This window comes from Lutra lutra, chromosome 4 (assembly GCF_902655055.1).
Source record: "Lutra lutra chromosome 4, mLutLut1.2, whole genome shotgun sequence".
Classification (NCBI taxonomy): Eukaryota; Metazoa; Chordata; class Mammalia; order Carnivora; family Mustelidae; genus Lutra; species Lutra lutra.
In genome coordinates, this window is record NC_062281.1 from 15743079 (window position 1) to 15768416 (window position 25338).

A 25338-nucleotide genomic window follows, 5' to 3' on the forward strand; every position below is an offset into this window, starting at 1 on the left:
AAGCAGACTCCCCTGCTGAGCATAGAGCCGATGTGGGCTGGATCCCAGGACCCCGGTGTCATGACCTGAGGTGAAACCAAGAGTTGGAAGCTTAACCGACTGAGCCGCCCAGGCGCCTCTGAACTTTCTGAATTCTACCCCTGCAAATAAATGTGTGATGGCAAATAGTGGGCCATCCTATTCATTGCAACTTCGCTGTTGATTGGAATGTGAAATACTGTGAGCTTGTCTTAAAGTCCTTGCAAGGCCATTTGAATTCCCAAACACTGAAGTGCCTTCTTACATTGTGGTCTGCTTTTGAAGGGAGTCCTCAGCCTGTGCTCTTATAAAGCATTAATTAAGGGGCACCTGGCTGGCTCAGTCGGTTAAGGATCTGCTTTTGGCTCGGGTCATGATCCCAGGGTCCTGGGATCGAACCCCATGTTGGGCTCCTCACTGAGCAGGGAGTCTGCTTCTCCTTCTCCCTCTGCCCCTCCCCCTGCTTGTGCTCTCTTTCTCACTCCGTGTCAAATCAATAAATAAAATCTTTTAAAAAAAGTATTAATTAAAAAGCGTAGAGGGGCACCTGGTGGCTCCAGTCTGTTGAGCATCTGACTTTGGCTTGGGTTATGATCTCAGGGTTGTGGGATTGAGCCCCATGTTGGGCTCCCCACTGAGTGGGGAGTCCGCTTCTCCCTTTCCCTTTGTGCCTCCCCCTGCTTGCTCTCTCTCTCTAATAAATAAATAAAATCTGTTTTTTTTTAAGTATATAATAGGAGCTCAGTTGTTTTCTGTTAAAAAGTAAAGAAAATATGTATTTTTTTTAAACTTTAGGAAGTAGAGAATTTATAGTTTTCATCGGTTGCATGCTGAGTTTTCTACCTCACCTGAGGTTACTCCTTGCTATTAAACAGCACTTGACATTTACACAGTGTTTTACAATCTGTTTACTCTCTGAAGTTCACCTGCACCCCCCAGAGGGAGGGCCTGGGGGACTGATAACTGCTTTATAGGTGAGGAAACAGAGAACTATCTAGTAACTTGTTCAGAATTGTGAGAAACCTTTCCCTTTCTTTCTCTCATTCATTCTTTCTTTCTCTCTCTTTTTTAAAAAAATATTTTATTATTTTTTTTAAAGTACTCTCTACACCAACATGGGGCTGGAACTCAAGACCCTGCGATCAAGAGTCATAGCCTCCAATGGCTGAGCCAGCTGGGCGCCCCGAACCTTTCTCCTTCATAGATGACGTTTACCACCTCTTTCAGAGTGTGTGTACAGACACAAAAACCTGATGCATGAAGGGAATAAGGTTTGATTTTCTCCTTGAGTGGACTCAGGCTCCCATGAAACCTGCAAAGAGCCTGGGGTCATCCAGCACAAACTGTGCACTTGGCAGATGGGTCCTGGGAAGGGGTGAGGCCACGGCTCGTGGGACCCAGTGTCAGGATGCCCACTGCTCATCCAAGTCCGAGACTCACAGGTTCCCACGTCAACTGTCCCCTCTTGGTGGGAAGGGTGACTCTCAAGGGTTAGACGTACATTCTGTTTTCTTTAGCATCTGCTATGCACTCAAGGCTTCAGGAGTGAATCACTAGATGTGGCTTTGAATCTAGAGCTTTTCGGGTGCCAGCTCACCATTCCACCCACAGATTCCTCAAACCTTTAGAGTAGATCTGTGTTTCTCTGAGGCTCGCCTTCCTCCTTGAGGTTGGATGATGATCAAAGGGGCATCGGTATCGATTTCCACACTTCTTTATAATGGGTCAAAGCTAGTTCTGTTTCCCCTCTCATTAGAGAAGCTTTATTTTCATTGCTCTGAAGGCCACAGGCCCTGAATACTTAACGCTGCCCTTTTCCTCCCCTTCCTAGATCATCAACCCTTTCCCACTTTAGGCTCTAACCCCCAACCTCACAAGCCCAAAGGTCAGCGGTTCTCAGTAGTGGTGGTTCTTTGGCACAGGCCTTGACAGAAGCAGCAGTAACAAAAACAGCAACAACCACTCTTATTACTAATATCACTGCCATGGGGGCTACAGTTACCATCATTTTATGGGCCCAGCACACTTCCGCTGAGCCACTCTGCTAGGCCCACGGTTATCCACCATTTTAGTGAGCGCTCCCTATGTTTCCAGTCCCTGTGCTAAGAGAACATTCAGTGTAAATTAACCCAATTAACAATGTGTTTTGTCACAACTCTATGAGGCAGGTTACAAATATCATACCCATTTTACAGACAAAGAAACTGAGGCACAGAGAGGTAAAGGGACCCAACGTCACACAGCTCATAAGTATGATCCCACAGGCTATCCTCGCTGCCACTCTGTACTCTGAGAGGACCAGAAAATGAAGAAGGGCCTCCAGACTCCCAAAGTTGGTCCAGGGGTGTCAGGACAAGCCAGAGTTGTGTGGCTGGACACTAAGATTATCCGGTAGTAAGTTGTCTGTAATCAAAGGCAGATGTGGGTCCACGTAAAACTCAACATGAACACCTAACTCCAAATGTAAACAAAGCACAGTATTTGTTCCAAAGGAAATGTTCTTATTAACTAAAAAGAAAGGAAACAGGATATCAAAAAAAAAAAAAAAAAAAAAAAAAAAAACAATGGCAAATCAAAGGTTTTGTGGCAGCTTTGAAGGATGAGCCAAGCTGACTTGGCCAGCCCTATGGGGTTCCTGTAGCCAAGTGGCTGTCGTCCCCAGACTGAACGCACCAGGGGATGTGAGAGCAGAGCTGCATCAGGCTTTCAGCTATGTCCAAGGACACCTGAATTGCTGTCCTAACCTACTATGCGAGAGGGCCCCGCTGGGGACTGAGGTCAGGCTGGCCTTGTACTTCAGCTGAGGTGTCCTAGGTGGGGGAGTCACTGAGGGATGGGACCCGCGCTGAGATCGCTGCAACAGGACTCAAGAGTGGTTTTCTCTGGATCTGAACTCCTAGCTCGGTCTTGCGTGTGTTTGGACACTTCTCCTTGTGCGTCTTCAGGCTGCAGACAGCTTGCGGGGACAAGAGCGGTGTGGACATTCGAGAAGGCACTGAGCGTGGGTCAGGAGATCTGACTCTGGGTCCCACCGAGGCAGTAACCAGACATTTCCTCATCTCTGAGCGGTTGGGGTGAGGTGACCTCAGGCATTATTTCTAGCCCTAACATTTTACGATTATAACGCCCAGGAAAAAAAAAAAAAAAAAGGGAAACACCAGAAAATGTAAAGCCAGCTGGCTGGAATTGATGGACAGGCTGACACGGGTTCTGATGAAGCACTGGGGATGGATATCCTATCACTGATTCATGCTAGAAACCAAACAGTGAGGTCGGGATTTGGGGCACCAGCCTCTGAATCATACAGAGGATCCTCAAGACCACATTTTGAAAAGCCTGAGCTCTCACAAGAGAACTACTCATCACCCACGTCTGGCTTGGCAGGGAATCAAGTTCTCAAACCAGCAGGGCTCAGCGCACACATTTTCTCCATTGAAAATGTATATTGAGATACTCCTGGGGCCTGGCACCAAACCCAGCCCCACCCGGGCCTCAAGATGTTCAGTCATTCACATGCCCAGAGCTCTGCACAGGCTTTGACACACACTTCTTTTTCCCGGAAGTGGGTGTGACAGCCATGGAAATTGATCTTTAAATGGGGAATATATGGATTATACTTAGCTCCACTCACCTTTGCACTAATGCAGGATCTTGTAAGGGAATTTAGGCATCTCTTCTAAAGGCATCCTGAAGGTTCCTACAGCCGTGTTTGGCGTATACAATTCTGGCAGTTTCAATGTGATGACTAAAAACATGAGAGATGTCTGACTCTTAAAAGTCACTGTCCAACTTGGAAAAATGGCCAGTGCTGTTTCCTTAAAAGTTACTCCCCCTAAAGCAAACAGTTTCAAGAAATGATCTTCCTTGTGCTGGAAAAACCTCCCCCACAACTACGTTAGTTTTTGAATATGGCAATCTTTTAGTAAGGAGGAGCTCTTTAATACATAATAATCTCAAAAGACTCAAGAGTTCCAGATTATCTAGGCATCAATCCACTCAGACCCACTTAGAGATCTTGAGAATCCTTGCAAATCCATTCATGATAATCCCCTATGATAATTAGTTACCGACTATGGTTTTGCCATTAAATCCTTCAACAGTTAAAAACAAATATTTTGGGGTTGCTCATTCCATAATGGAGAAATGGGGTTCTACAGGTCACACATTCAAGTCTATAATATTCTCAAAGAAATCTTACTTTCAACACCTTTTACTTCTTTACATTCTGTGCTTAATACTTGTATGAAAAATACTTCTCGTCTCCTTAGTTCTGTGCCTACTCTTTTGTAATATGATGCTAGCTCTCATATACTATGAAAACTTTAGTTTTAGCTCAATTTATAAGGCCTTATGAAAAAATAATACTCTCTTCAATCTGACTAAGAAGAGAGGCGTAAGATATTTTTGTTATTTGGGACAAGCCCGTAAATTCAATTTTCTAGTCTAGAATAATCTTTAAAATCTCCCCATAAGATGACATTCTATAATGACTGAAAAGAATGAAAAACAAAACAATTATTATTTCAATTCTGTTCTATCTTTCAATCAGCAATTATGTTTCAACAGACAATTCCCAACTTCTGTTTTTGTCTTTCCTTCTCTCTCTCTGTATCTTTTTAAACCAGAATTTTCATTTTAAACTTAGAAAAAGAACTGTGCATGCATATGGTTAAAAAAATTGAAAAGAAGTGAATAAAATGAGAAGAAAAAGCCTTGCTCCCTGGTCCACAAACCCACACTCCCAAACCTCAGAAATTACCATTCGGTTCTTGTGCATGCTTCGAGAAACCCTCTACACATGCGCACGCACACACACACACGATATACACACATATGCATGTATTCGTATATACATACTATATACACATTAAACATCACACATGTACACACACACATACATACATAATGCCTATTTTTTTTTTACTCAAAAAGGGATCATGTGTTAACACATAATGTTTTTCACAACTAATAATCTGTCTGGGGGATCATTTCATGTGAGTGGTTGACTTCATTTTTAAAAATAGCTCTTAGGGGTGCGTCGGTGGCTCAGTTGGTAAAATGTCTGCCTTCACCTCAGGTCATGATCTCAGGGTCCTGGGATCCAGTCCCGCATTGGGTTTCCTTCTCAGTGGGGAGCCTGCTTCTCGCTCTCCCTGCCGCTCTGCTTACTTGTGCTCTATATATCTCTGTCAAATAAATAAAATCTTTAAAAAAAAAAAACAAAACAAAACCCAGCTGCTTAATCTGTTTTATAGGCATCCAGAATTCATTTGATTACTCCCCTAATAATGAATATTTAAGTAGCTTTCGGACCCCTGTTTTGCAGAGGTCTAACTGACCTACGATGGACTAACGTTTCAAGTGTATAATCTAGTTAATGTGATGTGTGTATGCATCCATGAAACCGTCAGCACAATTAAGATAGTGAGCATATCAATCATCCCAGAAGCTTCCATGTGGCCTGGGTAATCTTTCCCTTCCACAACTTCCTGCCCCTCCCCAGAGCAACGATTGATCTGTTTTCTGCCACTTAAGGTCAAAGTGCATGTAAAGAATTTTATATGAAAATGAATCTTGGTACACTGAAAAAAAATTAAATTAAGAAGTTAAAAGCTGATTTCAGCAAAAAAAAAAAAAGAATTTTATATAAAGATTCGTATCTTATGTGGCCTTTTTTTGGGGGGAGGGGGTCTGTCTCCTTGCTGCAGGTATCAACGGTTTTGTGTCCTGCTTTTTCTATACAGTATGATATTCTATGGATCGAGTGTTTATCTATTCATCAGCTGATGGACACCCGGATTGTTTCCAGCTTTGAACGACTGTAAATAAAGCTGCTAGGAACATCTGTGCAGTAGAAGTTTTTGAATGGACATACGCTTCCAATGCTTTTGTGTAACACCTAGGAACGGGATGCATGTGTCATGTGGTAAGTATATATTTAATTTTTAAAGAAACCGTTGAACTAACTTTCAGAAGTTGGATCCTTTGACATTTCCAACAGCTGGGATGGAGGATGAGCTAATCGATATGCCTGCTATCACCTGGTATGATTAGTCAGTCTTGTTCTGTTTTAAATTTTAGCCATTCTGGGGCGCCTGGGTGGCTCAGTGGGTTAAGCCGCTGCCTTCAGCTCAGGTCATGATCTCAGGGTCCTGGGATCAAGCCCCGCATCGGGCTCTCTGCTCAGGAGGGAGCCTGCTTCCTCCTCTCTCTCTGCCTGCCTCTCTGCCTGCTTGTGATCTCTCTCTGTCAAATAAATGAATAAAATCTTTAAAAAAATAAATAAATTTTAGCCATTCTATAGGTGTACAGTGGTATCTCGTTACAGTTTTTTTTGTTGCTGTTTTTTTTTTTTTTTTAGATTTTATTTATTTATTTGACATACAGAGATCGCAAGTAGGCAGAGAGAGAGGAGGAAGCAGGCTCCCCGTGGAGCAGAGAGCCCAATGCAGGGCTCGATCCCAGGACCCTGGGATCATGACCTGAGCCGAAGGCAGAGGCTTTAACACACTGAGCCACCCAGGCGCCCTCTCGTTACACTTTTAATCTGCATTTCCTTAATGACTAAAGAGGTTGAGAATCTTCATTTGTGCTTATTTGTCACCTGTTCTGTTCTTTTAAGTATCTGCTCATTTCAGTATCTTTTTTTTTTTTTTTTCTATTTTTACTGGATTATTCTCTTACTATAGAGTTTTAGGAGTTCTTTTTGCACTCTGGATACAAGTTCTTCAGTAGATTTGTGATTTGCAAATAACATATCCCAGTCTGGCACTGGTCTTCTCATTCTACTAAAAGTACCTTTTAAAGAGCAGAAGTTCTTAATTTTGATAAAGTCTAACCATTTTTTTTTCATGGATTGTTTCTTTGTGCTGTATGTAAGAAATCATTGCCTAAACCAATGTCAGTTTCTCCTGTTTTCTTCCAGAACTTCTCCAAGGTTTTAGGTTTTACATTTAGATCTCTGATCCCTTTTGAGTTGATTTTTACAGATGGAGTGAAATGTGGATCAAGTTTGTTTTGTAAGTATATGGATAGCCAATCACTATAGGACCATTTGTTGAAAAACAATTCTCCACTGAATAATTTTTGCATGCTTGTTAAGAAGCACAGAACTGTCTTTGCACCTCTGTGGAAAATTAATCGTCTGCCTATGTAAGGATCTATTTCTGGACCCTTTCCTGTTCCATTAACCTGTATAACTGTGTCTATCCTACTATACTGTCTTGCTTACTATAGCTTTACAAATCTGGAAGTCAGGGAGAGTACATTCTCTAACTTTGTCCTTCGAAGTTATTTTGGCTGTTCTAGGTCCTTTGCATTTCCATATGAATTACAGAATAAGCTTGTTAATATCCACATTAAAAAAAAACAACTTGTGTGGGATGTACGGGATGTGGATTAGGGACACTGGAATCAACAGATCAATTCCATGAGCAATTACACCTTAGGTATATCAAGTAGTCCATGGTATATCTCTCTATTTACAGATCTTTAATTTCTCTCAGCAATATTTTGTAGTGCTTAATGTCTACTTCTTGCACATATTTTGTCAGATATATTTGTAGGTATCTCATATTTTTTGATATTATGAATGGCATTGAAAATTTTTGATTTCTCATGGTTTGTTGCTGGTATGAAAATATAATTGATTTTTATTGACTTTGCAATCCTGCAAATTTGCTAAACTCATTTATTAGTTCTGGTAGCATTTTTTGTAAGTTCCATCAGAATTCTTTGCACAGAAAAGAATCTGTAATCTGATCATATAATCTGCAAATAAAGAGAGTTTCACTACTTTCTTTTCAATCTAGATGTTTTCAATGGTTTTTCTTGCCTTCTTACACTTGTTATAATCCTTAGCGCAATGCTGAATATAAGTGATGAGTAGATGTCCTTGCTTATTTTTCAGAGGATAAGCTTTCAGTTTTCATCATTAAGTATGTTAGCTATAGATTTTTCATAAATGTCCACTATTAGTTTTAAGAAATTCTCTTCTATTTTTAGTTTGCTGAGAGTTTTTATCAAGAATCAATTTTGGAGACCTAAACATGAGACCTGAAACCATAAAAATCCTAAAAGAGAGCACAGGCAGTAAGGTCTCTGACATTGGCTGTAGCTATGTTTTCTGAGTCAAGGGAAGTAAAAGCGAAAATTAACTACTGGGACTACATCGAAATAAAAAGTTGCTGCACAGTGAAGAAGACAATAAACAAAATTAAAAAGCAACCTACAGAATGGGAAAAGACATTTGCAAATGACATCCAATGAAGGATTAGTATCCAAAATATAAAAAGAACTTATACAACTCAACATCCCAAAAAGAAATAATGCAATTAAAATATGGGCAGAAGACCTGAACAGACATTCTCCAAATAAGACATACAGATGGCTATGAGACACATGAAAAGATGCTTAACATCATTCATCATCAGGGAAATGCAAATCAAAACTACACTGAGTATTAACTCATACCTGTCAGAATGGCTAAAATAACAACCATGAGGAACAACAAGTGTTGGTGAGGATGTGGAGAAAAAGGAACCCTTAGGCACTGTTGTCTACGGCCATACCACCCTGAACGCGCCCGATCTCGTCTGATCTCGGAAGCTAAGCAGGGTCGGGCCTGGTTAGTACTTGGATGGGAGACCCTTAGGCACTGTTGGTGGGAATGCAAACCAGTGCAGCCACTGTACTAAATAGTATGGAGTAAAAAATTAAAAAAAAAACTACTCCAGGGGCACCTGGGTGACTCAGTGGGTTAAGCCGCTGCCTTCAGCTCAGGTCATGATCCCAGGGTCCTGGGATCGACCCCCGTATCGGGCTCTCTGCTCCGCAGGGAGCCTGCCTCCACCTCTCTCTCTGCCTGCCTCTCTGCCTACTTGTGATCTCGGTCTGTCAAATAAATAAATAAAATCTTTAAAAAAAAAAAAAAATACTCCATGATCTAGTAATCACACTACTGTTTATTTACCCAGAAAATTAAAAAAAAAAACAAAACGCTAATTGGAAAGGATATACACATCCCTATGTTTATTGCAGCATTTTTTACAATAGCCAAATTATGGAAGAGGCTGAAGTGTCCACTGACATGTGAATGGATAAAGAAGATGTGGTGTATATATACAATGAAATATTACTCAGGCATAAAAAGGAATTATTTTTTGCCATTTGCAACAATATGGATGGATCTAGAGGGTATGCTATGTGAAATAAGTCAGTCAGAGAAAGATAATTACCATATGATTTCACTCATAGATGGAATTTATGAAACAAAATGAATGAGGTATAGAGGAAAAAAGAAAGAGACAAACCAAGAAACAGACTCTTAACTATAGAGAACAAACTGATGGCTACTAGAGGGGAGGTAGGTAGGGGGATGGGGGAAACAGGTGCTGGGGATTAAGGAGTATATTTGTCATGATGAGTACTGGGTGATGTATGGAATTGCTGAATCATATATTATATACCAGAAACTAATATAACACTATATGTTAACTATACTGGAATTGAAATTTAAAAAACTTAATAAGATTTTTTAAAAAAGAATCAATATTGGATTTTGTCAAATGCTTTTTATGCATCTAAGAGATGATCATATGATTTTTCTGTTTGTCCATATGATGAATTACACTGATCAATTTTTAAATGCTAAATCAATCTTAAATGCCTAAAATAAACCCCACTTGTTCATGATGTATTGTCTTTTTCATATATATTTGGATTCCATTTGCTAAAAATTTAATTTGCAATTTTTGCACCTATGCTTGTGAGGGATAGTGGTCTGAAACCTTCTTGTATTAACTTTGGTTTTGGTTTTGGTATCAGGGTAATGCTGGTAATATTTTCGGTGATACATTGGGTATATTGGGTACATTGGGTAATATTTTGTCTCCTTTAATTTTCTGTAAAAGTTTCTGTTGAATTGGTATTATTTCTTCCTTAATATTTGGTTGAATTCATCCTGAAGCCATCTGTACCTGGAGTGTTCTTTGTGGAAGTGTTTTTAACTACTGTTCAGTTTCTTTAATAGATAAAGCATTAGTTAGGTTATTGATTTCTTCTTAAGTGATCTTTGGTAGTTTGAGCCTTTAAAGGAATTTGTCCATCTCATCTATGTTGTCGGATTTATTGGCATAAAGTTGTTCATAATATTAACTGATGATACTTTTAACTTATACTGATGTAACTTCTTTCATTCCAGAAATTGGTAATTAGTGTAATCTTTTTTTTTTGTTTGCTTTTTTCTTCTCAGTCTGGCTAAAGGTTAATCAATTGTATTGATCTTCTCAAGCAGCCTTTTGAAAAGCTTTTGGCTTGTTCCGACTTTTTCTACCGATTTTCTGATTTCTATTGGACTAATTTCTGATCTAATCTTTAATTCCCCTTTCATTGGCTTACTCTGTATTTCATTTATTCTCTTTTTCCAGTTTTTAGGCTGGAAGCTGAGGTGACTGATTTGAGACTTCCTCCCTTTCTAATATGGGCAGGTATTTAATGCTATGAATTTCTCTTTGGTATCACTTTAGCTGCACTTCATACATTTTGATATGTTGTATTTTCATTTTCATTTAGTTTTCAAAGTACTTTTAAATTTCCCCTTTGATCTCTATTTGACCAGAGGTTATCTATAAGTATTTAGTTTCCAAATACTTAGAAGATTTTTGGATATCTTTCTGTATTAACTTCTGATTGAAATCAGAACTCTGTGGTCTTGGAGCACCTGGATGGCTCAGTTGGTTAAGTGTCTGGCTTTGGCTCAGGTCATGATCCCAGGGTCCTGGGATTGAGTCCCATGTTGGGCTCACTGTTCAGTGGAGAATCTGCTTCTCCCTCTGCCCCTGCCCCTGCTGTTCTCTCTCTCTCTCTCGGTATCTCTCTCTCTGTCAAATAAATGGATAAAATCTAAAAAAAAAAAAAAAAAAAAAAAAAAGAACTCTGTGGTTAGAACATACTTAATATTATTTGCATCCTTTAAATTTACTGAAAAATGCTTTATTGCCCCCCCAAATTGCCTATTTAAATAAATACTGCAAATGCATTTGAAAAGAATGAGCATTTTGCTGTTGTTAAGTAGAAAGTTCTATAAATGTTAATTAGGTGAAGAGTGGAGATGGTTTTGTTCAAGTTTTCTATATCCTGATTTTCTGAATACTTGCCTAACAATTGTTGAAATCTCTGTCTACAATCAGGGATCTGTTTTTCTTTGCAGTTATATTAGTTTTCGTTTCACGATTTTTGAAGCTTTGTTATTAGGTACATCAATGTACATCCTCTGGATGAGTTGATCCCTTTATTATTGTAAAATTACACTCTTTATTTCTAGTAATCTTCTTTGCTCTGAAATTGATTAATATTGTCATTTAAGCTTTTTATTTGTTTTTTGATTAGTGTCAGCATGTGCTTCCATTCTTTTACTTTCAGTCTCTTTGTGTCTTTGTATTTAAAGTGGGTTTCTTATAGGTAGCAAATAGTTAGATCTTGTTTTATATCCAGTCTGATAATCTCTATCTTTGAACTGCTATATTTAGACCACTTATGTTTAATGAGTACCATATAGTTGGATTCAAACCTACCATCTTGCTATTTGTTTTTTATTTGTCCCATCTGTTCTTTATTCCTCCCCCCCTTTCTCTTTTTGGCCTGGTAACTTCTGGATTAACTGAGTAGTTGTTATGATTCTATTTTATCTTCTTTGTGGATTTATTAGCTATAATCCTTTGTTGTGGTATTTAGTAAATGCTTTAGATTACAATACCTATCTAACTTTTCAGTTTACATTCACATGATAATATACTACTTCATGTATGAGAGATTTAAAAAAATATACTTCCATTTCTCCCCTTCTGGCCTCTGCTATGTCATATATTTTATATGTGATATAAAATTTGTTATTATTTCCACTTTAAAAGTCAATGGTCATCTACAGAGGTTAAAATAATTAGAAAAAATCCTCTTATATACCTGTATTAGTTATCATTTATAGTGCTCTTTATTTCTTTGAGTAGATCTGAACATTTTCGTCCTCCTTGAAGAATTTTCTTTAACATTTCTTGGAATGCAGGTTTATAAGTGATGAGTTTTTTCACATTTTGTAGGTCTGAAAAACTCTCTCTCATCTTAAAAACACACACACACACACACACACACACACACACACACACCCATATTTTCTGGGTATAGAATCCTAGATTGAGTGTTTTTTCCTCCCTTTCAGTACTTTAAAGATTTTACTCCCCTGTTTTCTAGTTTGCATTACATTTTATGAAAAATGTCTGTCATCTTTACTTTTTTTTTTTTTTTTTACTTTGTATATAACATGTCTTTTGCCCTTCTGGTTGCTTTTAAGATCCTTCTCTTTATCACTTGTTTTAAGCAATTTGATTATAATATGCTTTGGTGTTGTTTTCTTCCTGTTTTTTTTTTTGTGCTTGGGGTTTGTTGAGTTTGGATCAATGGGTTCACAGGTTTCATCAAATTTGGGGTATTTTCTGCCATTATTTCTTTAAATATTATTTCAGTCTTCCCCTCTCTCTCTTCTTCTTTGGGAACTTCAGTGATACATATATTTGACCCCTTGAAGTTGTCCCATGTCGCTAATGCCTATTCGCTTTTATAAAATCCTTTTTTTCTTTGTATTTCATTGTGGATAGTTTTTTATTGCAGTGTCATCCAGTTCATTAGTCTTTTCTTCTGTGATGTCTATGCTGATGCTAATCCCATGCAGTGTTTTTTTCTTTTCTTCTCTTTTCTTTTAAATCTCAGCCATTGCAGGCTTCATCTTTTTAATTTTATATATATATATATATCGATATATATCTATATATATATATCTTCCATATCTCTACTTAACAGGGGCAATCTTTCCTCTAGCTTTCTGAACATATGAAATGTAGTCATAACAACTGTTTTTTTTTTTTTTTAAAAGATTTTGTTTATTTATTTGTCAGAGAGAGAGGGAGCACAAGCAGGGTGAGCAGCAGGCGGAGCAGGCAGAGAGAGAAGTAGGCTCCCCACTGAGCAAGGAGCCTGATGCACGACTTGATCCCAGGATCCTGAGATCATGATCTGAGCCAAAGGCAGTCATGTAACCAACTGAGCCACCCAGAAGCCCCATAACAACTGTTTTAATGACCTTGCTTATTTATTTTTATATCGTTCAGTTCAGTTTCAATGGATTGATTTTTTCCCCCTCATTATAGGTTCAGTTTCAATGGACTGATTCCCCTACCCCTCCCCTCTATTATGGGTTGAATTTCCTGCTACTATGCTTGCCTGGTAGTTCTTGATTGGTTGCCAAGCATTGTGGGGTGATGTTTATTTTTGTCTTCTTGTAAACATTCTTAAGTTCTGCTTAATTGGAAACAGTTTGATCCTTTTGGTCTTGCTTTAAAGATCTGTTCAGGATGACCAGAGCTGTGTTTAATCTATGATTAATTTTGCCTCTACTGAGGCAAGACTTAAGTAACTAATACCCCTTAATTATGAAATTTGTTTTCCTTTCTGGCTGTTGAGGAGACCACTTCCATCCCTCTGTGAGTTTCAGGCACTATTCTCTCTAAAATTTTCAAATGTTCTTTCTCAGGCCTTGGGTCATTTCCTTACAAGAATGCCTTCCTCTGTACTCAACTCAATACTCCAGGGAGACTTCCTTAGCTCTCCAGATTTCTGTCTTTGTGCAACTCTCCATTTTAATCTAGCCATCTTGGCTTCCTGGACTCCTAGCTACATCTCTTCCAATCAGGCAGACCATATACTATGGCCTGGGGACTCTCTAGGCAGTGAGCTAGAGCAATCATGGGGCTCATTTTGTTTCCTGTCTTCAAAGATCACTGCCTTCTGATGGATGATATCCAATGTCTTGAGCACTATTTTTTTTTTTTTTTAAGGTTTCAGGTGTAAGTTAAATGTTGCCCCTGTTACTTCATCTTGATCAGAAGCTTAAGTCTTGCTTCTAGTTTTGGCTGATATAAAAAAATGCTGCAGTAAACACCACTACATATATACCTCTGGTTAATATGTGGATCTATCTGTTGAATAAATTATTTAAGGTGTCATTGTTATATTGAAGGATAGGTACATTTTAAACACAAATGATTTTGTCAAATTTCCCTCCAAAAAGATTTTACCAATCAGTACTCCTACCAACAGTTTCTGATAATGGCTACTTCTCCATATATTCTATAATACTAAGTATCATCAAATGTGTACATCTTTACCACTTTGATAGTTATAAAAGTTATTTTGTTTTCATTCCTTTTGTAAGATGTTTTGATTAAACATCTTGTTATATACTTACTGGTGATGGGCACTGCTTTTTCTGGAACAGCCTATTTATGTCCTTAGAATTTTTAGGAAACTGGTTTTTCATTTTCCTATTAATTTATAAGAATTTGTGTGGGAGATTAACTCTCTGTCATATGAATTACAATTCCCCCCAGCCTGTTTAGCTGATGGTTTTGTTTTTTTGTTTGTTTTTTGCCATGAATAATTTTTAAATTCTGTACGTAGTCTAAGTTATCAAACTTTTCCTCTGTAACTTTTGGGTTTTGTATATTTTCTGGAGTACATATGTACATGATAGCAATAGGAGTTTATATTCTAAACTCATGATGAATAAGTGAGACAATATAGCTTTTTTTTTTTTTTTTTTTTGGTCCCTAAAAACTGAAGTTAGGTAACAGTGTTGCTTACCCTGAGTTCACATATCTTATGCTGATCAAAATCTCTGATGGGCAACTTTCTTTGATTAATAAAACATGGAAGATATAAATTATTACTTGTGAATGAAGTTTGGTAAGGAAGAATTTCATAGCATAAAAAAAAGCAGAGATATAAAACAGGAATCTTTTGGGGGAACCACTGGCTTTAAATCAAGGTCTTATTTTTCCCAGAATGGACTCATCTTTAGGGTTTGCTGGGAAGGTGGACGGATGATATGAAACCAAAAGCAAGGGTTATTCTAAGACATGATTGTTGGTTATAAGCTGGTTCCTAAAGCTGGAGCCTCCCCTGAAAACTCCAGCAAATTCTCCCTCCCCCAGATGACCAATGTACTTATTGTTAGTGCCGTAAACATAGTTAGAACAGACTTTGTACCTTGTCATATACTTTCTTCAGATTGTTGCCTAAGTTTTATTTTTCCAACAAGGGAGTTAGTCACTTGAGAGTAGAGCATTAGGTCATATGCTCCTGACAATATCAAGCTTAGACATATATACAGTTGAATTGAGCTTTATAGAGCTTAAGCATGTGCTGTCGGAAGTAGGAAAACTGTACAAGCTACCTCAAATTAGGAGACAGAATTCAAGAGGAGAGTATGTTATTCATGTGCTTGCCTGGGAATGGCATTTGTCATCACCTGGCATTTGACGAGAGGAGGCTAATCCCCAGCAAAGGAAAATGGATGCAGTGAGGCCTGAATGGAAGATCCCTTCTTGGAAAACATGGCTGTTCAAAAAGGTCAAGTTTTCTTTCAGGTCCTCCTCGCAGTTAGTGAAAAAATTACTGAGGGACTTAAAACCACAAAGTGTCATTTGTCTTTAGGGGGAAGGAACTAACCTTCAGCAATGGTCTATGATATATGATGATGGAGGAGGAGGAGAAGAGCTAACATTTACCGCCTCTCATGCATGGAGCACTGTCCTATTAAGCACTTTTCATGAATGAGCTAACTGAATCCTCACGAGCCCGTGAGCAAGACAGTATCATTCCCATTTTGTAACTGAGAAAAACGGAGATTCGGGGACATGCAAAATTACTAAGGTATCACAAGAAGGCAGAACAATTTGAACACAGGTCTAGCGGACTCCAAGGTCAGACTGACTGTGCTACAGTGCACCTCATTTCATCCTCAGAGCAACCCAGACAGCTTTCCCACGGTGTCCATGTCCATGGACATGAGCCCTGAGGGAATGGAACTGCCTCTGGGCTATCCAGGGATTTCTGACTCTAAAGCTCACATATTACTGTTTCAATATGTGGAGTTTCACACTCCCTACTCTATTCCACTTGTCCCTACCCATCCCTGTAACTCTCCTTCCACCTGTTTCCAGCACGTGCACACACACCACATAAAAAGGAAAAAGAAAGGTCTAGTCACATGACAAAAGTCACATGAGAAAAGCCATGTATGGCCACTCTTCTGTGTCCCTCATGGCTCATGTGATTCTCTGTGCCTAATTATATTTTCATCCTTTAAACCATTCAGTGTGAGCCTAGTTACTCCTTTGAGCCCTTCCTCCATCCCTATCTTGAGTCAGTTGCCCTCTCTCCGCCCTCCCACACTTTGTTTACACTTGTTATTATAGTACATCTCACACTCTGCCCATTTCTCCATAGACCCCACCCAGCATCTTATTTAATTGAGGTATCACTAGCAGTGGGCACACTGTTCAGGCATGGAGCACAATTCGATGGCCTGAATGAAAGTCTGTAGGTCTCCTCACACCACTTACCATTAAGGAAGAAAGCTACTGCCAGACCACAGTCCCACTTCTGGAGATGTGAAAAAGATAACCAGCAGACAACTACCACCTGGGTCTGGTGATCATCAGGGAGGGGTTGAGTATTGAAAAATGTAAGGCTTCTCGAAAGGAAACTACAAACCTGAAAAAGCACATTAGTGATTTAAGGGATCTGTATAAGCCTTATGGTGGCAGGGAGGAATTAGCCCACTGTTTCAATATGCACTTAGGCATCAAAAACTCTGCTTCTAGTTGCTAAATTATGTTGCTACATTATGATGAACAAATCATCTTCTACATACATGCAAGGCAAATCTCTCGGCATATTTGCTACCCTATTTGGTCACCAGTCCTTGGATACCTCATGCCTTCAAATACCCCATGCCTGTCTTTTTCACTTCCCAGGATTCTAAATGACTATCCTGGAAATGCTGTATAGCTTGGAGTTGGTCACACAGGGCTGCCCAGGAGGCCTTCGTGGTTGGGGATAACAGTAAGAAAGCATGAGCCCCTTTCTGCCACTATGCAGTGTAATAGCTGGTAGACTAGATCTTGGGTCTATCATTTGGGCTTCCTTAGATTTTTCATTTTGTCCTGCAAAACCAATTTCTCTTACCTGCTGAGAGAAGGAAAGGAAAGTTGTGGGTTTTTTCTCCTCCTTTGTCACCAGACTTGCTACCAGGGTCACACTGTCCATGAAGGAATATGGGGTATTACTATGCAGGGGCTGAGGACGGACGAAGGAGAGCAGCGACAAGATAACCAATTTTGAGGATTTGTCTGAGTCTCCTTAGTTTATGTGCAAGTTGACAACAAGAAAAGTGTTAGCTAGCAAATTGTGAGGTCCTACTCTTTACTGTTGAGTCCAACCTATCTGTCATTGAATACAAATCTGGAGCTTACAGCTGGCTCAGCCTTGACATACAAGCCCTACCTACTTCTTCAAAGTGATTTTTACCTGCCATTTTTAGGTTTAGGAGAATTCTGAAAGACAGTAGTGAGCTTTTATAAAATGCACCCAAATGCTAATTTTTGTCTCCCTGTAATGGACTTTTATCAGAGCTGACCATTCCTAACTTTCAGGTCCTATCCTAGCACTCTTGCCTTATGTCCAGCTACATCTGCATGCTCAAGTTTCCTGAACAGCAATTCGTTCCAGCCCCAGAGCCTGTGCCCAGGTGGTCTCCCTTCCTATGTATTTGAGCTCTGCCCTGCTGGTTCCTTCTGGTCCAGCTCCAAGGTCATTTCTTCTGAGAGGTCTCCCTTGACCAGTCTTCTCAAACAGTACCCCCAATCTATCACACCAACCAACTATCTTCTACTCACCCTACCTCGTCCTGCTGCTGGGCAGAAAGCTCATTACATAACCCTTATACCTAAAATGGATCTCTCTTGCCTTCTGCCCTGTCCAGTATACTTTCTACTACCCTGGTCCACCATCCTTGTTCTGATGGCAAAAAGAACACAACATGGATAGGTACTTCAGAATGCTTTCTAACAATGCTTTAAAACAAAACAAGGTTTCTGTTAACTGAGTAAATCAAGAAATCAAATTAAAAAAAAAAAAAAAAAGCAAAAACAACTTTCCAAGCTTCTGAAATTTTATTTTTACTCTTTCTATTTCAGTTTAGCTCCTAAAATACAACAGATACATCTTTTGAAAAGCACAGAACAGAGACACTGATGTTTATTAAACGTATTAGACTTTATTTCTAATGTTTTTACTATTCCCTCTGTGACTCTATCATCTTTTTTCTTTTTTCAAGAAAAACAGTCATCTCTTGATTCTATTTCACCATTTAGATTCACATGAACTATTCCAAATTTCTTAATTTCCAAGCAACACATTAAATTCTTCAGATTTCTTTCAAAATAGCTCTGGGGAAATCCCTGATGATTTCAGCTGACAATTCCTTAATCAGGAAAAGACTTTAAATGCTAATCATCAGAAAAGTTACAGTTTACAGGAAAGAAAGGGGAAATGCTGACATATTGCACAACATACCATGAATAAAGCATGGTTTATTAATTGAATGGCATAGTCATGCTGACAATTTAATCAAGAATTTCTAGTGACATCACAAACTTTGTTAGAGCAAATGAACTCCTTCTACTATCCATGTTTCTGACAAATCAAAGGTGCAGTAAGATTCCCTTCTTTGGAGATTTTATGGGAAAAGGGATACATCAAACAATCTGTGAGCTTCTCCACCCCCAGACTTCTACAAAGATTCTACATTTTAAATGAAGCAAAGAACATAGCTAAAGGGAATTCTTATTCGGTGTCTAATTCCACCCCGAATTAAACAGAGTAATTTTCTTTGTGGTTTCTATTATTTGGTAGAGGAAAGAAAGGATTTTTTTCTGCCTCTAGTTGTGGGTACAAGGATCAAAGTTCTCCACAGGTGGGTAAAGACAAAAGCTGCAGTAGGATCCCCAGAACAAAATACAACCCCCCACCCCTGCCCAGCTACAAAAAGAAAATAGTTTGAAAGCAGTAACTACCAGGATGTAACTCTGACCCCCAATTTATCTGGTAAAGTCAATTAGGTTTCAATTGTAGTAATTAGGTAACATATTAAAAATGAGATCACGACCCACAAGCACTGGGTTTTCCCCCTTGTAGTCTATATAAATTCATCAATAAACTACAGTCTTTATCAATGCTTTATTTTAAGTGATTACAAACACAAGGCATTACATAAACATATCTTGTTAATTGTTACATTATAATTTGGCAGTAGGTATGATGCAAAAATCATCATCTTCAGTAAATGAGCAGAAAACAACAAAAGCTCCAGAAAGCTGAAACAGATCTCAGTGACTCATCCCAGAATCAGCCTAAACCTTCATTCAGATGGGGGCTGAAGCATTTATTCCTTAGAATGGGACCCGCTGAGTGAGTAAAAATCCCTGGAGAGGGAACGAGATACTGGTAGGTATACAGAAGACTGAGGAAAGGGGCTTTAAGTGCGTGGGGATTTAAGTGGAATTATGGAAAGATTAGAAATAAAACTACCTACGATGTTAGTTGTTATTTTGAAAACCATACTGAATATCCAAACAAGTGATTCCACATTTCCATTTAACCTGACAGCGCTCACTAGCTTATGCGATGTACTGCTCCAAGAGGTCTCCACCCAGGATCTCCCTTCACCCCATGACCATTCTCTCATGCTCCAATTTCCATTTTGAGGGATAAAAACATCGAGGGGCAAGAAGGTTACATAATGTGCCCCAACTCTCACAGCTGGCAGGCTAGGCATGAAACTCACTGCCGTCCAACTCATCTGCGTTGTTAACGGATGATGTATCTTCTCTCCTTTGCCATTTTGGAGCTAGTTTCCCCTGAGGACCCTTTGGGACCCTGGCCAAAAGTTTCAAGTGTTTTCTGATTAGAGTTTCCCAAAAGAAAGATCGTATCTAGTGTTTCTGTCCAACCACACCTCATTCCGCTTTAGCGCCTTGCTTAAATAGGCCGATGTCCCATCTATCATAGGAAAAAGGAAAAAGAACCCAGCTTCCAACCTACAGTGTTTCATTATCTTTCCGAAGTCCTCTCCACAGAGCTTTAACACTTCCTTCTTCGGAACCTGGTCACCACAGTCGGCTGCTTCTTGTTTTGACGGTCTAGTCTAATTAGCTCATGCTCTAGCTCACCACAGGCCTTGCTCAATACTCTGACATTTCAGACCCAGCAAAGCTACTAAAGATTTCTCGATCTAGGAGTCCACGACTGTAATGTGAAACTGGAGTCATGGGAATTTGAACAAGTGAACCGAACATTTCCAAGGTAAATGGAGACAACCATGACCATGGAATGAATTAGTAATATCCAAAGAGGACTTTCTAGCCAAAGCCCCCAAAGTGTTTACCGAATCTCCGTAAACACAGTACTAACTACCCTTAGTATTTTAATGACACAATTCTTTTCTGGACTGCGGTGCCCTGACCTCAAGTTATCACACTCAGTTTGCCCTCAGGTGGCTGGCAACTGGGAAGAGGAATGACCTCCTCCTCCTCCTATCTTTAGAATAAAGACATGGTAGAAAGGAGGGAGAATTAGAGCTGGGCAGATGTCACCAAGTAAAGTGCTGGCCCGAGTGAGGGGCCTATAGAAGCCGGGGGGAGAGGCTGGCATGCAGCTCCCAAGGCAAGAGGCCAGCGGCTTCCCAATACAAGTAATTCACAACTACTTCTGCACACAGCACCTTTGTGTCGTCTGGCCCCATGACTCAGTTTTCTGCCCGATGCAATCTATTCCCCTCCAGACCTTCATGCTCCCTTCCCCAGATACAGCCCATAACCTCAAATCTCTCAGCAGCCAAAAGTAGATGATGAAGGGACAAGGCCAGAGGGTTCGTCTTTGGGTTGTTTAGCCTGTATTACTGGCAGCAACCAGAAGAGCATGAAAGACCATGAAAAAGGTCAAAGGAAAAAAGCCTGTTCTCTGACTCAGGAAAAACATCAGGTGAGGATAATTTTCAACCGTGTGATTTTTTTTTTTTTTAAATCAATGACACAAAGAACGCTTTATTTGGGATTTTCCCTCTTACCTCAGAGAGCAAAGGCCTAGGACTCAGAATTTAGCATCTTACTCAATTTAGGTCATGGGGAAGAGACCATGGGGGTCTAAGGGGAAGAATCTTCACTTATCCTTTGGGATTCTCTGATAAAGGAAAGAGCACTAGGTTTGAAGAGATTTATAAACTCCAGCGCCTCTGGGGCTAAGAAATAAGCACAAGGAGAGGACGTGGGCCAGGTCGGGCTCCGGCAAAGTGGAGGGGCCAAGAGGTACTGCCCCTCACCCCCTGCTTAGGCAGACTATCCCACACTGGTGGGAGGGAAGACCCCGTGTTGTCATGTTTTTATAACCAGAAGCTGGAAATGCAGATCGTTATGTGAAATCTCCCAATTTTTGTATGTTGCAATGAACTGTGATATGTATGTACAAAGATATGGGCCAAACCAAACACATCTGTGGGCTGGCCCTGGTTCACAGACTCTGGGGTCTGACCTCTGCGATCAGTGTAATGGTTTTTAACCCTTAAGCAGTTAAAAAGCAACAAGATCTGACACATCCTTCAGGGAGTAAATGATACTGTTGCTTGGTCCAAAGGCCCATTATAATTCTGTTGTGTGGGGTTCTAGCAATTAGTCAAAGGCACTGCTGAGTTTATCCTACGAACAACAGGCAGTCTGTAGCTTCGCAGCTTCCTGCTGGAAGGAGGCTGGTATCAGGAAATCGCCAGGGCAAGTTAGGGAAGGTGCTTCGGGAGGGAGAGGTACCGTGGCACCATGACAGAAGGTCTGACCACCTGACTCGGGGCTGGAGCTCACATCACCTATTCAGAAACCCAGGGTTTGTTCTTTCCTGCTGCTAGAGACAGGTGAGCACGAGAGATGAGTCGAGCAAGGTCTTCCAACCGGCAGCTCAGTGGAGAAGTTCAGCCACAGAGAAAACAATCCTACCCCCTTCTGATCTGACTGATCGTGGAAGGGAGACAACAGGCTGGCTTGCTGCCTATCTTCCTTATCATACACAAGGTATCGGGCCACACAGCACACCTGTAGCTCTCTCCCCATGCTGCTCCTGGAAGATTTCTATACGTGGGCGTGGCACATGTGTTGGGAAGGAAGGGGGTTTCTATTTTAAAGAATAGAAATTCCCTTGTCTCTGGCTCTGGGGCTTGAGTACTGAGAACTTACTCAGTTCTACTACAGACGCGATCCTCAGGGTTAAAAGAGACAGAAGACACAGATGCTGGACTCTTTCCTCCGCACCAAGTGAAAGGAGAGCCAACCTGTTACTGATTTATGGTGGGCTGGGGAACTCTATCCTCACTGGCCTGGCTACCAGCTTACCATCGTGTTAGTTCATCCGCTGGCACAATCAAGTACTAGCACTAGTACCTAACCTTTCCAGGTTGCTTCCTATGTATACGTGAGGTACAGTTCTAAGTGTTTATGTGTATTAACTGGTTTAATCCTCACAAACCCTAAGGATGCAGGTACTATTGAAACCTCCCTGTTACGAGGTGAAAACTGAAGCACAGAGAGGTCAGGCATTGGGTGCAAGGTCACATAGTGATTGGTGGAATACAAACTCAAACGTAGACAGTCTGGCTCCAGGGCCTCTGCTCTTGACCATGACATTAGACAACCTCCCAGAAGAAGACTGGAGAGCAAGGGAAAGGCCATAATTTGAGACTGGGCCACTTGCTGTACAATATGAAGGCTCGGGAATTTTCTGTTCTGATGGTTAGTGGAAAAGAAATTTGCTAACTCTGACATTTTATGCAGGTCTTGGAGCAATTCTGCATTCAGGGGCAAAAGAAATTGAAGAAATGTCAGTGTGGGGTGCCTGGGTGGCTCAGCCGGTTAAGTGTCAGCTCAGGTCCTGATTCTAGGATCCCGGGATCGAGTCTGGCATCTGGCTCCCTGCTCAAAGGGGAGTCTGCTTCTCCCTTTCTGTCTACTGCTCCCCCTGCTTGTGCTCTCTCTCAAATAAGTAGGAAAAATCTTAAAAAAAAAAAAAAAAAAAAGAAAGAAATTTCAGCATGCACTTTCGGAGCTGCACCTATCATTATCCATATAGATTCAAGCATTAAAGCACACTCATTGTGGAGAACAGAGAGAGAGAGAAAGAAAGCGAGAAACGGAGACAGAATTTAAATGCGCAGTGGGGTCACGGAAAGGGAAGGAAGAGCTGTTTCCCACCTCCCTCCAAGCCTCTCTTGCTGGGCGGGTCACACTCTTACTGGGTGGAGCCAAGTCTGTGATTAAAAGATAAGGGTTTTTCTTTTCCTATAATCTGGTTCCTCAAGGCAAGCCAACTTACTTCATCTGGTGCTCAACTGAAAAATAGTTGCGACACTAGAGAAAAAACTGTCTGTGTGGGACTGACTTGGAGATGGTGTCTCAGCCTCCACAGGGGCGTCCAGAAGTAATCCACAGTGTGCTGCATTTTCGCCTTCCACACTTGGAAACCCCCGCCTCCTGCATGAACTGTAACCAAATTAATTTCAGTATGTAGGATCTCCATTTGTCTCGCCATCATTCTCAAGCATTTCTCTATAGATATCATCTACGGTGATTTGGGGGCCCAGCAATTATTATTTTAAAATAGAAACTTATTCCATATTATGACCTATGATCCTGATTCCCTGGTTCTTGATTCTCTGGTCTGGCTTTGGCGCCAGTCCTATACAGGACCCTAAAAGAGCACCCCATCACAACACTGAAGCTTATGCGGTCACTGATAATGGCTTGTTAGTACGGTTGGGTCGCTTTTTTAAAGTTAGGGCTCAAAGGGGTGCCTGGGTGGCTCTGCCTTCGGCTCGGATCATGATCTCGGGTTCCTGGAATGGAGTCCCACATCGGGTGCTCTGCACGGCGGGGAACCTGCTTCCCCCTCTCTCTCTGGCTGCCTCTCTGCCTACTTGTGATCTCTGTCAAACAAATGAAGAAAAATCTTAAAAAAAAAAAAAAAGTTAGGGCTCACCAGTAGTCTATAAGCTCTGTGAAGGCTAACAATGACTGATGTATCTTGGGCATTCAGTACCCAGCTGATGAGAAACGAATGCCATGCAAATGTATACACCAAAGCACAACGCGATGCTCAGGTCAGGAAAAATGACATTGCACAGCGCTACCTGAGTGTTGCCAAACTCTGAAACCAGGCATTTAGAGCATCCGCTCTTGAACCTTCCTTCACTCAGGGTCTGTTTCTCTTTAGCACTACGTGTCCTGCGGGGTGATCTCATTCGCTCCCCGACATCAAACATAGGACACCACCACCCACATTCTCGTATCTACCCCCAACCCCTCCCTTGAGCTATGTCTCTGATTTTCCAACTGCTGTCAAGATACCTCCAACTGCCTTACATAAGCAACGCAAGGTGAACATTTCCAGGACCCAGCTTCATCTTCATCCTCCCGACCACTCCATTTCTCATTTCCCAGAATGAGGGCTTGTTTCCTGCTGAAGTCTGAAGTGAGGCTTCAGGGCTGTCAAACAAATCCATGCTCAGATCCTAGGGAGACACTGACTGGCCCATGCTATGACTGGGCTTCTCTGTGTTCAGGTTTTCACAGCAGTAACACAGCCCTAATGTTACCCAGGAGAGAGCTGTACTGTTGACTACATCCAATAATGTATTAAATTCCTGAGCGCCGGGCCAGGTCTGCAGCGTCAGCCTGTGGTAAAAAAAAGCCTTTTCTGATTTATTCTCTCTGCCAGTGAATTCATTACCTCCAGCTACCCAACCTCCTCAGCTGGAAAACTCGAAGCCTTCCCATTCTTCTGATGATAGTTCCACTGCCTCCTAATTCAAAGAGTCCCTAAATTCTGCCCATTCTACTGGTCACACTCCTCCCGTGGGCTCCTCCTCTCCATTGCCACGGTGTCCTTCACAGCCGCCTTTGTCTTCATCTGTACCACTGTCGCCACCGGCTAGTTCCTTTCTGGGTTTCCAGGCTCCCTACACTTCCTCCCATACATCACAGTGACACCAAAGTCCTCTCTGTTAAAACCTCCATCAATCATGTCACCCCTTGGCCTAAACACCTTCCATGGCTCCCCCAGGTAAAGTCCAAAGCTGCACTTGTTAGGAATGGGGTGGGAACTATCACTTATTATGATAAATAACTCGTCCTGATCTTGACTTTTTTTTTCCTACCTCATCACCGCAGCAATGCGATGAAATCAATATAATTATCCCTGTCTTAGAGATTAAAAAACTGAGGCTAGTCAGTAGTCCAAAAATCCACCTGCGTTTTCATCAGACAGAGACTGGAATTCACAGGCTGGTTTGACTCTAGCCTGTACAATGAATTCGCATCTTATTTAGAGAAT

General features: G+C 40.7%; 1 protein-coding gene and 1 pseudogene across 2 annotated transcripts in view; one reads left to right on the forward strand and one right to left on the reverse strand.

Moving 5' to 3' along the window:
* The window catches only part of NSMCE2 (NSE2 (MMS21) homolog, SMC5-SMC6 complex SUMO ligase), a 215457-nt gene that overhangs the window by 29450 nt on the left and 160669 nt on the right, over positions 1-25338 (reverse strand). The gene's annotated exons all lie outside the window — the stretch shown is intronic.
* LOC125099332 (uncharacterized) lies at positions 8575-8695 on the forward strand (annotated as a pseudogene).